The 15,137-nt window shown below is 36.3% G+C and overlaps 2 protein-coding genes across 2 annotated transcripts in view; one reads left to right on the top strand and one right to left on the bottom strand.

Moving 5' to 3' along the window:
- Positions 1 to 15,137, bottom strand: part of Syn (synapsin) — a gene marked incomplete at its 5' end in the record, with an annotated part of 107,994 nt that overhangs the window by 34,798 nt on the left and 58,059 nt on the right. The window lies entirely within an intron of this gene.
- The window catches only part of Timp (Tissue inhibitor of metalloproteases), a 61,747-nt gene continuing 49,193 nt past the window's right edge, over positions 2,584 to 15,137 (top strand). The window contains exon 1 of the mRNA XM_022058281.2: positions 2,584 to 2,799. The gene's annotated coding sequence lies outside the window, so the exon portion shown is untranslated. The remainder of the gene's footprint in view (positions 2,800 to 15,137) is intronic.

Genomic DNA, 15,137 nt, shown 5'->3' on the forward strand with positions numbered 1-15,137 from the left:
GAATATGCATTAGTTAAGTTATGGCTCCCGGATCTACCTTGTCATGAGTCACGTGAATTATTTGAGCAAACAAATGACAGACGGGGGATTTTGACAGCCAGCTGTCTGAAATCCTTAACTCACAGATTTTCCAAACACGACTTAGTATGTCTACAAGTCAGACCTCGTCTCTGTGGGTTTGTTTAGTGTTCAAAGAACAGATCCAAATATAGGGTCATTACACTGTACAATAGGTTGGTAAATATTTAAAAATTAAAATATTACAGTAGACACTATTGAGAGATTCAACTGAACGAAATATTCTACAAAATATGACCACAAGCGATTGTTTAGAACACTTTTTAATGTCCTAGTTTCCTGCGTAGTTAAAAGACGATTTGAAAGGTGTTACACTTTTAATTTCACATTGTCAAAGTGTGTTTTTATCTGGGTGTTCATTTATCGCGTATACAAATGACTCTCGTTATACGCGCTTTTACCTTCCGCGGTTTTATTTATCTTTGAGAAAAATTTACAGTAACTGATTGCAAAAGGCGGTATATACATTTTACCGCTGTGATTTAATGGAATAAAACACAAAAAAAAATTAGAAATAAAACATCAAAACCACATTTATTGACTTAAAATGTTTGATAGCTTAATTGACAAATCTTGATTTATGTCAATCGGCAATTGTGAAATAAAAAGAGTTTTCGAATTTTGAGTTCTAAATGTACCTGACCCACTCAGACCACTTAAAAGATGCGTATCATAGAAATCAACAATTAATCTCCATCTTACAGATATATTTTAATATCATTCTACACATTTTTACCAATCTCAAATTTTTTTATTTAATTACTATAACAGATTTTTTTAGCGAAATTAAAAATAAATCGGTAGGCAGGTGAGGAATGGTTTAATTTGTTTAGTGATAACTCCAATTAAAACAAAAATTATGCAACGCCTGCAACTCTGGGTTTAGACTACCTGTCACACATACGTGGCAGACAAGTTGCCACTTTTATATACTATACTGCTTTTCGGCGTTTGAAGAATATGAAAAACGAGTGAGTGAGATGAGAAATGCACACAAAATTTTGGTTGTAAATCCTGAAGGTATTAAATCACTCGGAAAACCTAAGAGAAAACGGGAGATAATATTAAAATAGATCATAGATATACGGTTTGGGGATGTGGACTGACGGGGACCGGTAGTGGGCTTTTGTAAACACGGTATTGAACCTTCCTGGGAAATGTTTTGACCAGCTGAGCGACTATCAGGTTCTTAGCAATTCTGATGTATGAATTAGTTAATCGAAACCCCTATTTTCCGTTGTTTTATCACGTAAACTATTAATGGATTACATGTAGATAAGGCCTGAATACGGTTATTTGATTATTTAACGACGCAGTGTTAAGTACAGATTTATTGCAGCAACAAACGAGGTTAGAAGATAATCATGAAATAGAAATTAACAATCTTTACTTTACTTAATGACACTTTGTAGACTAGATTAATTGCACAGAGTTGAATTAGTGCATGATTTTGAATTTGAGAAATGCTGTAGTTGTATATTTCCATGTAATATCAAAACATTCTTTTGGAGGGACTGAAGTCAACCAAACTTTGCAGATAGGATAGCAGTCCTGTGACCGAGAATAGAACTCATAAGGTTACGATTAATTTTAATTAGTGTTCTGTCTGACGACAGGTCCATATGAACAGGATCCTTCCATCCTTTTCTGGGACTGGGACCTGTTCATATACGTTCTTGGCAGATGATCCAGAAGTGGTTTGCCATTGCCTTCTTCTGTGTGTGAATGGAGTAATTGTTTGGATCCCACGGAGGAAAACTCCGTGTTGCCTAGACCACGGCCTTGCCCAACACAAATTATAAATCCGGGCACCGCCGGGAATCGAACCCGAGACCCCAGGATTACAAGGCCAGCGTTCTAGCCGCTAGACCACCTCATCTTATTATTATTTAGTGTTCTGTCTGACGACAGGTCCATATGAACAGGATCCTTCCATCCTTTTCTCGGACTGGGACCTGTTCATATACGTTCTTGGCAGATGATCCAGAAGTGGTTTGCCATTGCCTTCTTCTGTGTGTGAATGGAGTAATTGTTGGGATGCTACGGATGAAAACTCCATGTTGCCTAGACCACGGCCTTGCCCAACACAAGTTATAAATTCGGGCACCGCCGGGAATCGAACCCGAGACCCCCCAGGATTACAAGGTCAGCGTTCTAACCGCTAGACCACCGTGGCTTAAGGTTACGATTATAAAACTGCAAAGTTTCGTCCAGAAATGAATATATAGATCGTGTCGTTACATCGAAAGAAAATTACGAACAGAATCATCATTTAATTTCTTCAGCTGTGTTAAAACACAAGGGGGCCGACGGCGGTCCGCATACCACCGTCTGAATAACAGTGGTTATTAAAAAAAAACATTGGCTTTATGTCACTCTTGTTACAATACCAGGTCTGGCGGTCTACGTTGGGAGTAGGTGGGAACTTGTTGAGTGAAGGGGCAGGAGGGGAGTGGGTTACTAGCAGCCGCGGGAGTAGGGGAGGGGGGGATAGTTATAAGAGTAAATCACATGGCTCACTCAAAGCAGAACTGTACGCATTGCATTGTGGGATTCTTTCGGCAAGTTGCAGTATAGTGGTCTACGTGTTGAAAACATTATCACGTGTGAATTTTTTATAGGTTAGAAGTCTCGTCTGGTTTTTATTTGATTGAAGTAATTCTATTCGTGTGTTCTGTTTGTTCTTGTCGAGGTGAAGTTTGTGTGTGTGATCCTGTTGAGGTAAGTGAACCCACGTGGAAAAATCTAATCGCTCACTTTAACCCTGCGAGGCATCGAGCTCGAATGAACATATAAAACTGAGATGGCCGGTGGTTACAAAAACTACATTTAGGTTAGGTTTAAGATTATGAAGATGATTGTCTTATGGGGTGTTGGTGGTATTTCGCAGCAAGGACCTATGAAAAGTCTAATGTTTTACAAGCCCAAACAGCTCGACTCCACAGAATACAGTCATCTTGATACTATATTTGTTATGAAGAATATTATATATATATTTTAATGGTATTAAAGTTTCCCACGCAACGCCCACTCGTCCTAGTAAAGGTATGATACAGAGAACGCTTCGGGAAGTGTTTAATTATGTATTTAGGCAGCAGAAGCTCCTTCGAGAATTATTTTGTATTAAATAATGAAGTTTGAGGTGACTGTTATGACGAAACATCGATAGCATAAAATATGCAAAACTTTTGTACCGCCATAGTTTTATGTCGAACATAAATCCTCACCAGTTGTACTCGATGTCTTTCAGTCGTTGTTCATTAACAATACGTACGTTTTAATTTAGTTACCTTAAGATTTGAAAAAAAAGCAACGTTTGCTGTATATACCTGTTATCACATGTGTTATTGATGAATTGACAGGCGACTGAAGACAACTACGAAAGGAGGAGATTAATAATTTAGGATTATAATATCTAAGGGAATTACATGGACGGGGCATATAGCACGCATAGGGAGATGGGAAATGCGTTCAACATTGTGGCTGGTAATCCTAAAGACTCGTAAGTCCTAGACGAAGAAGGATAATATTAAAATGTAAGTTAGGGAAATATGGTTTGGGGATATGAACTGCATTAATCTGTTTTAGGGTAAGGGTCGGTGGCGGGCTGTTGTGAACACTGTACTGAATTTTTGTGTTACATAAATGAAGGAATTTCTTAACCACTATCAGTTTCCCAAGCAGGGCGGTGATGAATGGAATTAATTAAATGGAATTTCCCTCTCCCTGTGTTTTATCATCTCAGCTATTACTGGGTTACAAGCAGACCTATTCTGATAATGGATATTTTATTATTTAACGATGCTGTTTTAACTACATGTTTACTCAGCATCAAACGAGGTGAGAAGCTAATCATTAAATGGAAATTGACTATCTGTGTCTGGCAGAAGGCTGTATATATGCCAATTACTTTACTTAACGAGGATTTCTAAACTGGATAAATTACGTAACTCCCAATCAGTGCACATTGCATTGAAAAATGGAACAAAGCGATTGAGTTTGGCTGATCGATAAAACGTTTTGGTAACTATATGTACCAGATACTTCAACATTAATCATAGATCTTCATTTTTTGGACATATTTATTTGCGTGTTTCATGTAATTCTCACTTTAAACAGAGATTATTTCCTTAAACGGCGTAAACTACTTCATCTTTGTAATGGTAAAATGTAGTGTTTTCTTTGCGGTACGGACTGGATGCGTAAATATTATTTAGACATACATATCTGATTTCACTGTCATGGAAACCATAAGTCTCATTGGAAAATTCTCACGCAACCTAACCTAACTAAACCTAACCTAACCTAACCAAACCAAACTCCTAATAATGACAAGACTTTACAATTTTGCATAGGACAAACTACTTAAGGCGAATTTAGGCTATTTTAGGTAGTATTTATAACAACCAATCAGAGCAGCAAAATTCTGTTTCTGTTGTAAAATTCTCCTGATAATAATGCCACGTTCATAACATTCACTACCACGCACTAAACTTTTCTACGAACGCTGACTAATTTTGCGAATCCCGATGTGTTCCGTGAATCACAATTTTGGAATGCACGCCCTGGCGGAAAGTGAAATAACTTGTCTGGCAAAAGAATGTACGGGCAGAATTCATGAATCAGTGATCTGTTGCCAAGAGACGTAATATGGTAAGATTTCTTTAGGATACAGTCCGAGCAACAACCAAATGAACCATAATTTCATTATATCACTGCATTTATCACAGAGAAATGGAATGGAACAATCAGGCACGAGATTCCACGGAAAGTAGTCGCCTTTATCGTATTTATAAAACATCATCAAAAAGCTGCCTAATGACAGCTGCACATGTAAACTGAAGAACACTGTCACCTTGCGTGATTGCTGGGAAATTTATCAGTGTAGGAATGTTATGTGTTAGCGTACAGCAATGTTGAGAATGTCTTAGTCCGACTGTACGTCCAACTTTAACGTTATTTCTCACCGTTCAATTACCGATGAAATAAAACTCGCTCTCCTCTGACAAGTGATAACATCTTTCTAGCAGAAAAAAACAAACGAACCCAAATCCTCGGCATATAAACATTTCGAAAAGTTGTTAAATATTTTAAAATAGTGTCAGAAGTGATTCAGAGAACGCGTGTAGGAGGTTTTGCGAGTTATTAATTCATTACCTTGACACTAGTAGGAAAAAAACAAAGTTGATACGTGGTTCTTTACACTCACATAAAACAAACCAAAGGTAAAGATTAATCTGGGGCTAATTTCATTGAATCAAATTTACGTGAGTTATTTTATGCCACGGTGGTCTAGCGGTTAGAACGCTGGCCTTGTAATCCTGGGGTCTCGGGTTCTATTCCCGGCGGTGCCCGAATTTATAACTTGTGTTGGGCAAGGCCGTGGTCTAGGCAACACGGAGTTTTCCTCCGTGGCATCCCAACAATTACTCCATTCACACACAGAAGAAGGCAATGGCAAACCACTTCTGGATCATCTGCCAAGAACGTATATGAACAGGTCCCAGTCCGAGAAAAGAATGGAAGGATCCTGTTCATATGGACCTGTCGTCAGACAGAACACTAAATAAAAAAATAGAAGAGCAGTCCGTCACAATATATTTAATACTGACCGTTAACGTTTATGCAACAAAAATTACAGGCCAAGGATTCTAGATGCTGAACTTTAGAACTTAAACCTCCCAGACTTACCCACGTCATGAAAGAGTGGTTATAATTCCTACTTCGGGGGTACAGAGACCGGTTCTTTTCGCCGAGGTATTCCGTGATTTTCCTTAGTCACTGAAGGAAATTGCGTGGGATAGTACCTTAAATTAGGCCAGAAGGACTTTCTTTCATATCCCTTCCAATTCATTAACAATCCCATCATTCGACGTTATTTTATCTGACGCACTGACAGCGTCAGATTTAGATAAAATTTATTAATTAGCAAATAATTATTTATAATATTACAGTTTTTTTTGGTACTAAGAATGCTTAATATCCGTCGAGGGTCAACCACGAATAACTTCAAACTAATCGATAGTTCGACCAGACGCTGATAACGATTCTAAGACGACTCATGCCAAGAATCGATTCTTGTTAATTTTAAGATGAGCTGCATCAGTATACAGATTACCACTTCAATTAGTTTAAAATTCTTCCGTTTATGACTTACACAGCAAACCAGTTCGTGTGCTTTGAATAATTAGGATAGGATAATCTCATTACAGTCTCTCCACCAATTAGAGTAATTGTATAACAAAGCTTGTATAGTAACGCTCGAATACTAATAATTACTTTCGTAAACATTCCAAAGGAATTACTAATTTTTACAGTACCTGTCTAAAACATCAATCAACCATGATTACGTCTTGTGGATGAATGTCAGAGCAGATCGAATTAAAATATTGTATTAATTGTAAATACAGACGTAAACTCTAAAGATAAACGTGTTTTCAGGTGACAGTTTAATATATAAATGCTGTTTAAACCCTTTGAAGCCTAAACTCGACCTACTTATTATTTTAAGATCCAGACCGTACCGCGAAGAAAACACTACACTTCACCATTACACAGATCAAATGGTTAGCGCTGTCCAAGGAATTAATCGATGCTTACTTCGAGATTCATACGAAATCGATAACTGTACTGTGGTATATATAGTTACAGCAAGATTTAAAGTTTAAGCATGTATTTTTTTCTGAGAATTTATTCCAACGTTTCGTGTGGTTTTAAAGTTTACGTTCGCGTATGTTCTCCCTCGTCTACCCCCCCTCCTCAGCTACCCAGAATGCGTTTGCAACCTCGTTAATATTACGAATTTAGTAACATTATGCGATGAATTGAAAATTTTAGTTGAAAATCGCAAATTTGAAGCCAGTTTGCTCTTACTACGAATAATATTCCGTTCACAAATTTATTTTAATGCTATCTGATAGACCTGTTAAAGTAGCCGACATTAAATTGCATGCACCAAGGAAAATAGGTACAGATTCTCAACATTACAGGAAGCTGTAATCTTCAGTCAACCGCGGATAAAATGTCAGAACATCAGGCATCTTAATGTATCATTTAATCACGTTGTAAATGAAAGTAGTTTTCCAGACGAGAGACGTTTCAATGATCCGTGATGGATGGCGTATGTTTTACAACTCGTCTGATAGCTTAATGATTTATAATTTACGTAAATTTTAACGCGGGAAGATGAAATTATGAGCAGCTTTACATCGCGAATTTGAATACAGAAGAAACGAGATTTATATTCCCAATGTCACTTCCTTTATTGACTGCTTTGCATATAATTGACAAGAATTATACCTGGGGAAGTTAATATATTTCTTTATATGTAAATTACAGAATTCATACAGCGGTTTCATGTAATTCTTGTGACATGTTAAAATGATTTATAATTAATTTGTTGGAGGGTTTTGTGTTTTGAGTTAAATAAGAATTACTAAATACGAAATCGTATTAACATTAACCTTCCTAACGCTAAGTTTTATTAAGATTTCAGGTTATCACGGTGGTGAGTGAGATATTATCTTCTGGGTTGTTGCGCCGTATAGTCTGATATAAGTCTACCGACGTTTCAGAGATGTTTGTTGTCTCCAACATCTCATCGCCCTGATGATGGAAGTATCAAACACCTCTGAAACGTCTGTAAACTTGTACGGAACTACACCAAAGCGCAATAACTCAGAAAAAAATCTTCAACATTGCCTTTTATGTACATGTCATGAAACAAATGACGAGTTAATGACTGTCGAGTGAACTATTCGGACAGAAATACGTCATTTGTGTCATGCTATGGCATTCGAAGACTTCTGAGAAAGACGTATTGTTATGACGGCGTGCGGGGTCTTCGATTTAGGATCGGCTTTCACTGCACACTTCCCCAAGCCAAGCCTATATTATTTACCTCGTTACACAAGTAACACCGATGACAAGCCGTCGCTTGTAATTTTATTAATAATAAAGGCGCTTTATTTACAGAACTGAACCAAACAAAGCCATATATAGAATTCGCCCGTTGCCCTATCTGCTATAAATCGGAATATTGATAAAGAAGTGTGAAGTCTGGTAGTTTACCGATGCCATTAACTGATCTCCCTGATGATGGAGGCTGCAAACATATGTGAAACGTTGGTAAACGTCTACCAGATTTTTTAAAACATTCTGGTTGATAGATGTACTTCGGGCTACGAACTAAATACCTCCATTTAACAGAGTCATCCTTCAGAAGTTAGTATATACTCATCTAGTCAAGTAATTTCCCGACTTTTATTGAACTCAAATATTCATTACCGTATACACAAAAGCCCGCGACGTGTCCCTATTCTGATCCAGATGAATCCAATCCACAATCTCCAGTCTTTACGTCAACATTTTGTATGGCAGAATATTTTAAATCCTTACTTACTGTTCGTGAACATGTTCTCTCTGCAGTGAAATAGTGTCGTTAAATAACCTAAGAATCAACTGGACTACTTTCCTTATTCCACATGGAAAAATAATCTTATGAGAAAATAAAATCCATGTATGTCAGTCTGAGCCAAGATTATATTCAATCTCGTTTCGAACCTTCAGATCCGACCCATTCCTATAATAAATAATGGACTACGTATGAGATATCATTTCCTTGGCGCCTACCTTGTCATTAGTTATAAAGTTGGTATGTTATTTGCGTACGAAGTGACGTCTCGTTGCCCGCCTTAAAAACTCATGGCGCGGTGGTTTGAGATTACAGCAAGCGCCTAACTTCCTGGACCAGTTCTGACAAGCAGAGTTCGTTTGAAACGTATGATTGTGTGGATACTTCAAATCGCATTGTCAAATTACACAAATCACAAAAACATTTACAGCTAACAACAGATAATATATAATAAATTTAGTTTTATGAATATATAAGAAACCAATGCCTTCTTGGGTCATTAAATTATTAATATTCATTCAATTTATTTATTTATTTGAGTGCTTGGCAACAGCCAAAAAGGCCAATAACAGCCGAGCACTAACAATACAAAAAAATAATAAAAGTAAACATAGCAATACAAAAACAAATAATGAACTAAATATATAAATGTACAATATAATAATGATAATAAATCAATTCATTAATTTATTGCAAAATAATGAACAGTAAATGAGCTAAATAATATGCCTAAAAGTGAAACATTAAAATAAAAACAAACAAACAAATGAACTAATTATATAAATGTACAATATACAATTCAATTCATTTATTTACGTGTTTGCCAAATTAAATACTTCAATTCTATAATTAAATTCTTTATCTAATGTACTCACCAACAGCTGCTATAGCCAATTACGGGGCAACACAAACAAACAAACAAAATACAAAGACAACACAGAAAAAGGAAGAGAAAAAAGACATTAAAAACTTAATAGATAACATAAAAAGCAAATTTAAAGTACAAAAGTAACCAATAAGATCCACTCTAGGTATTATCCCTTATGGAATAAGTGTCATCAAAAGAAACATTGATTATACCAAAAATGTCCAAGAATGTACAAACATAATTAGCAGCAATGACACACCTGGCTGAAGGACTGTGTCTAAGCGCACCGCACACGCAAAACGTAGAAAATTCTCTTATTTGCCTTGACGGCACACATTTATGATTGTACACTAAAATCCGAACCGTCAAAGTGATACATAACATGTCTTCATGCTCAATATATCGATCAATCGATATTCAGTAAATATCGGTTAGCAAATATGTGTTAATTTAAACAGTACATGTTGGGAATACGAAGATGAAAAAAGTTTATACACTAAATAATAGGCGCATTTACTAAATATATTTTTAAGTATTACTAAAATTGCAGAAGGTAACAAAGTTGCAAGTCTAAATGTCTTCGGGCAAGAAGAAAATTTGATTCTCTCTGATAACTTCCTCGTACCCTTCGGTAAGATGGACTGATCAAAATTTTAAACAGAAACTACCACAGAACTGGTCCATAAAGTGTTCTTCCTGCTTATTTAAAAATTTGCTCATTTTCTAAATAACTACCTAATTTTTCGTACAGTTGTTAAACCAATAGGCTCTAACATTATTTTTGCTAACTTAATTAAATTAAGAACTATATAAAAATACCGTAATTAAAATGCTGGTTATGATATATCGATACCACAATACAGACAGAGCCGATATATCGACTAATGATATTCGATATGTCGGAGGAAAAATATCGATATGAGAATCGATCCATACGACCGGGCAGGTATAGGTTATGTATGACTCGGACCAGTTATTTCTAATTTTCTTCATATATATTATTAAATATTTAGGTAAGTGTTATAATCAGGAACAATAAATTTGGAAAAATACAGTGTCTTCTTGGATAAAGAGTGTGTTTCATACATAAGAGTCTATTACATTCGTCGTAAAATCTGGAAAAGCCCACATAGTATAGCAAATTATGCTAGGGTACACTCATACTGTATTACGTCATGGTTACAGGTCTTCATGAATGGGTAACAGATGACGCAAGCTTAAAATATTTTCGCGTGTGTGTGCGTTCGGACTGATAAACGACTAGGAAATGTTGCGTACAAAACTACCAATTGTCTGTAATTCTGCGACATCGCAACCACTAATCCTTGCCATATAAATTAAATCTGACTTTAATATCAAAAGTGACACAAGTACAATGCTTTTTCGTAGCGCGGATGTGGTTTATGGTTAAGAAGCAAGGCGTGGTTCGAACACCTTGAAGTTTTCACGGCCAAGGGTAAGCCCACTGTAATAATATATTCATTTTAATGTCAGCTTTTATAAGGGAATCAGGTAAAATTTATTTGTATCCTGTCAGAAGTCAGGTTCTGACGACGACGAATATGAACATGGCTGACACCTTGGTCATTACGCTGTGTATTCTGGTAGAAGTTTACAGACGTTTCAGAACCACTTACTGCCTCCATCATTACGTAAACTTCAATTAGACTACACAGTGAAATAACCCTGACGACAGCCATCTTAAAGTTCAATTAAAATTAAATTATTTGGTTATTCCGTCAAATCACAATGTATTTAAAATAAGATAATTAAAATAATTAAAATATCATTCTGTGTTCCATATCGAATAATCGATTTACAATTGGATTATTCGATTATTCGATATGGAACACAGAATGATATTTTAATTATTTTAATTATCTTATTTTAAATACATTGTGATTTGACGGAATAACCAAATAATTTAATTTTAATTTAATAAGTCACAATATGACGCAAATACACTATCTTAAAGTTCAATATTTCTTTATTGTATTCCAACTTCATTACGAATTGTCCAAAAATACATTCATTCGGATTCGAACCTGTGATCCCAGCGTACGAGTAGTGTCAAATTGTCCCGCGTTGTCATGGAAGCTATCAATTCTCTGCTGTTTATAGCAGCAAGTCAGTATTCAATGCAAATATACATAACGCGTAGAAATTATTTATAAAATAACGATAAAGACATTCGAGGACGATTATATAATATATTTTCTCTGGATTACTTACAGATACAGCTAACTAAAAATTTACATATTATTCATCACTATTATCTTCGATTCAACTTTGTACATTCTATACGATTCTGTTACGTAACCCACTGTAAACATTTTTTTCTCTCCAATCGTTACATCGCATTTTATGCGTAAAGTCAACATGTACGTATATCACATTTATAATAAGTGATTTCACTGCTCAGTTTGAGCCTAGTGGTTGAATATATTTTTATTCCTTGAGACCTGAAAATCTTTATTTAACGATGGATTTTTAAAGTATAGGTTATGTAGCGTCCAGTGACTGGGTGAATGATGAATCACATTTTTTTTTTATTGTTCTGTCTGACGACAGGTCCATATGAACAGGATCCTTCCATCCTTTTCTCGGACTGGGACCTGTTCATATACGTTCTTGGCAGATGATCCAGAAGTGGTTTGCCATTGCCTTCTTCTGTGTGTGAATGGAGTAATTGTTGGGATGCCACGGAGGAAAACTCCGTGTTGCCTAGACCACGGCCTTGCCCAACACAAGTTAAAAATCCGGGCACCGCCGGGAATCGAACCCGGCACCCCAGGATTACAAGGCCAGCGTACTAACCGCTAGACCACCGTGGCTTATGAATCACATATCGAAAAATATTTAAAATAAAACTGTATTGACATATTTGAAGGCAATATCCCCGCGTTTGGCTGGAGGGACTGAAGAAAACCATGACGGTTCTTTCACAGTTATCACACGCGGAGATTCCACCAGGTACAAAGACACTGAAGTTTGTAGATCCACTTTCGTTAGAGGTGAAAGGCATGGCTTTAGGAGGGGCGGGAGGGGCGGGAGTGGTAACAGATAAAGCGTATACTATCCATACTACAAACATTATGTCACAATGGCAGTACTTTCTACCTCGCTGTCTCAGTTTCTACGTCGGTAATGTCTTTGGTTTAGATAGTATGCGGGTTTGTTTTCGTCAAGTTGGTGTTGTGGGCAAAACAAAAGCGTAACGTGTAGCGAGTTTAGTGTTCACAAGTATGTTTAAATTTAGAGTTGAAAAAAATTGTCTGACAGCCTCAAGTTCATGTTTAAATTGTTTTAGCGTTATAATTTTTCACTTAAAAAGTCAATAAACCTATTTTGGAGACTTTCGAACATTGATTATAATGTTATTATAGGTTTTAGCGCCGTGTAGACTCGTCAGTAGGTGCCAACGTTTTGGGAAAATAACATCTTCAAGTTTGACGCTAGAGGTAATATGTTTATTGTATATGCTGGCGTGTAGTAACGAGTTTACACGGCATCAAAATCCACACCACCTTGAAGACCTGAATTGTCCGAATGTTTTTCGTTTCTGAACATTTACGTTGTCAACCCTTTCTACGGGCAGAGCAAATATTATTTAATATTTAATGTTAGTAATTATATCACTATTTAACCTTCGTTATTTTACTTAAATAATCCAATTAAAATAGGTTATAATTAATCCGATTATATGGAAATTCACTGTTATAAAAATCTTAAGGCTGTCCGTCATTTGACAGCGATTAAAATCAATTTCGTCCTTTGTCTCACTGCTCAGATTTATAATAAACTTTTGGTTAGGAATGTCCCGCGTATATTTACTATTTTCATTCAACTTTTGTGTTGGCAGTAGTCATTCCCACAAGACCAGTTTCTTTAGTGTTCGTTCGCGATGACAACTACCTTAGGGGCTCAACCAGCGGTTAGGCACGTAATTGTCTCTAAACACTGTGTAAAGGGAATTGAACGTCTGTACTCAGTGGACTGCGTGATTATACGACCTTCCCATATAATTATCATTCATTATTGATATACAAGCTCAGAATAAAGAGTACAGACGCCTGTAGCATTAATTAAAGCTCCTTTTTACAGCGATGATAAATTTACATATGATTATCTATTCACGTGCATCGCACTTTAAAAAAATCGTTGTGAAAATAGGACTTCATAAGAATTAGGGAGTATATTAGGGACTATCAGCTTCTGAAGAAGGATTTTTCTGCACAGAGATAATTATCGTTATCAGATTCTTGTATAATACGAGGTGTGAATGTTTAGTCGATGTTGAACTATAGCCAGTTAACTTTACCTCGTAGTCCAGTATCAACTTCTTTTAATTTAACATGATTTTTCGTGTAATCAGTGCAGAAATAAATATGGAATTCGAGATGTATCTAAATATATCAGTTCATTACTTTAACAAAGGGGGAGATGGAATAACACATGAAAGATGATATTACGTCAGAGAGGAAATATAGAAGCTTAAAAAAAAAAAGAAAACAAGAAACGAACACATGGAATAGTTAAGAAAGACACTGAAAAAATATATTATAAGAATACTAAAAATAACACAGACAAAATACCAAGAAATTCAACAGAATGTATTTGATTATACCGCGGAATAGATTTAAACTGTAAGAAGAAATCGATTTGGACCCAATACAAAATAAATTTGGGCGATGTAAACAAACCTGGAATATAGACAGCCAGAAACAAATTCTTTTTACTGTAAAATGAATATTGAAATGACCATCAAAGATCATAACACACGGTTACTATCTTCATGCCTAAACACGGCATCTGTTGAAACACTGGATAGATAACAAGTTAGGAAACGTGTGCATGGTTTGATGATTCTGATGCTTTCGCTCTGTTGTTTCCTCACTTTCTTAATATCCTCTAAAAATAGCTCAAGCAGAAATGAGAACCCATTTGTTCCGTCAAAATATGGCCCTTGAATTTTTGTGAGTGACGTTAGTTATCCGAGGTCATGACCTTTGCGTGGGGGGAGTGTCTGGCTGAGTGATAACGTCATCACGATAAGCCGCCACGTGGTTGTGTGGGAGGTGACTGGTAAGGACCTTTCAAGGTCACTATCTCGCGAAGAAACAAATGGAGGTCCTCACGGGAAGTATTCCTTGCTGTCCTATATTTCCTAACAAGAAAATGAGTCTGAAGATCGCAGTGTAGTCTGGTAGAAATTTACCGACGTTTCAGAGGTCCTTGCTGCCTCCGTCATGAGGACGACAAATGATGGAGACAGTCATGTTCATAATCGCCTCCGTGAGACGTCAAATCCTAAAAAAAAATGTGAATGTTTGATAAAATTTAATGAAACCAATATAATATTTGTAGAAAATTCTTCCGGTGGTCGTAGAGTAGTTTTACGCGACAGACGGACGTATGTGGTGAAAGTATAGGCGATTTTTTATAACTCTGTCTCAAACGTGCCTAAATGTACACCTAACAATCAAAATGTTGGATCGAAATTCGGTTCTGTGTTTCCTTCTTGCATGTCGATCTACTGTAACAGTTTTATATACTTTATATACCGCAGTAGTCTGCATACACTCATGTAATGTAATATGACGCAGGTTCTAAAGTTAGCGTAGCCACAATCAAGATTTATAATGTGTAAAAATTACGAAAGCAGAACTTGCATGTTAACTATCTGTTACAGACGGCGGGTTTAATGAGTAAGCTGTCTTTAAAGCTCAGCAGACGAGACTTTAGAGCCCAAACTCAAAAGGACCGCTTTCGTGCGAA

The sequence above is a fragment of the Zootermopsis nevadensis genome, unplaced genomic scaffold (genome assembly GCF_977971745.1).
Source record: "Zootermopsis nevadensis isolate Lab colony 2312 unplaced genomic scaffold, Znev_1.0 Znev_ptg000031l, whole genome shotgun sequence".
Lineage (NCBI taxonomy): Eukaryota > Metazoa > Arthropoda > Insecta > Blattodea > Termopsidae > Zootermopsis > Zootermopsis nevadensis.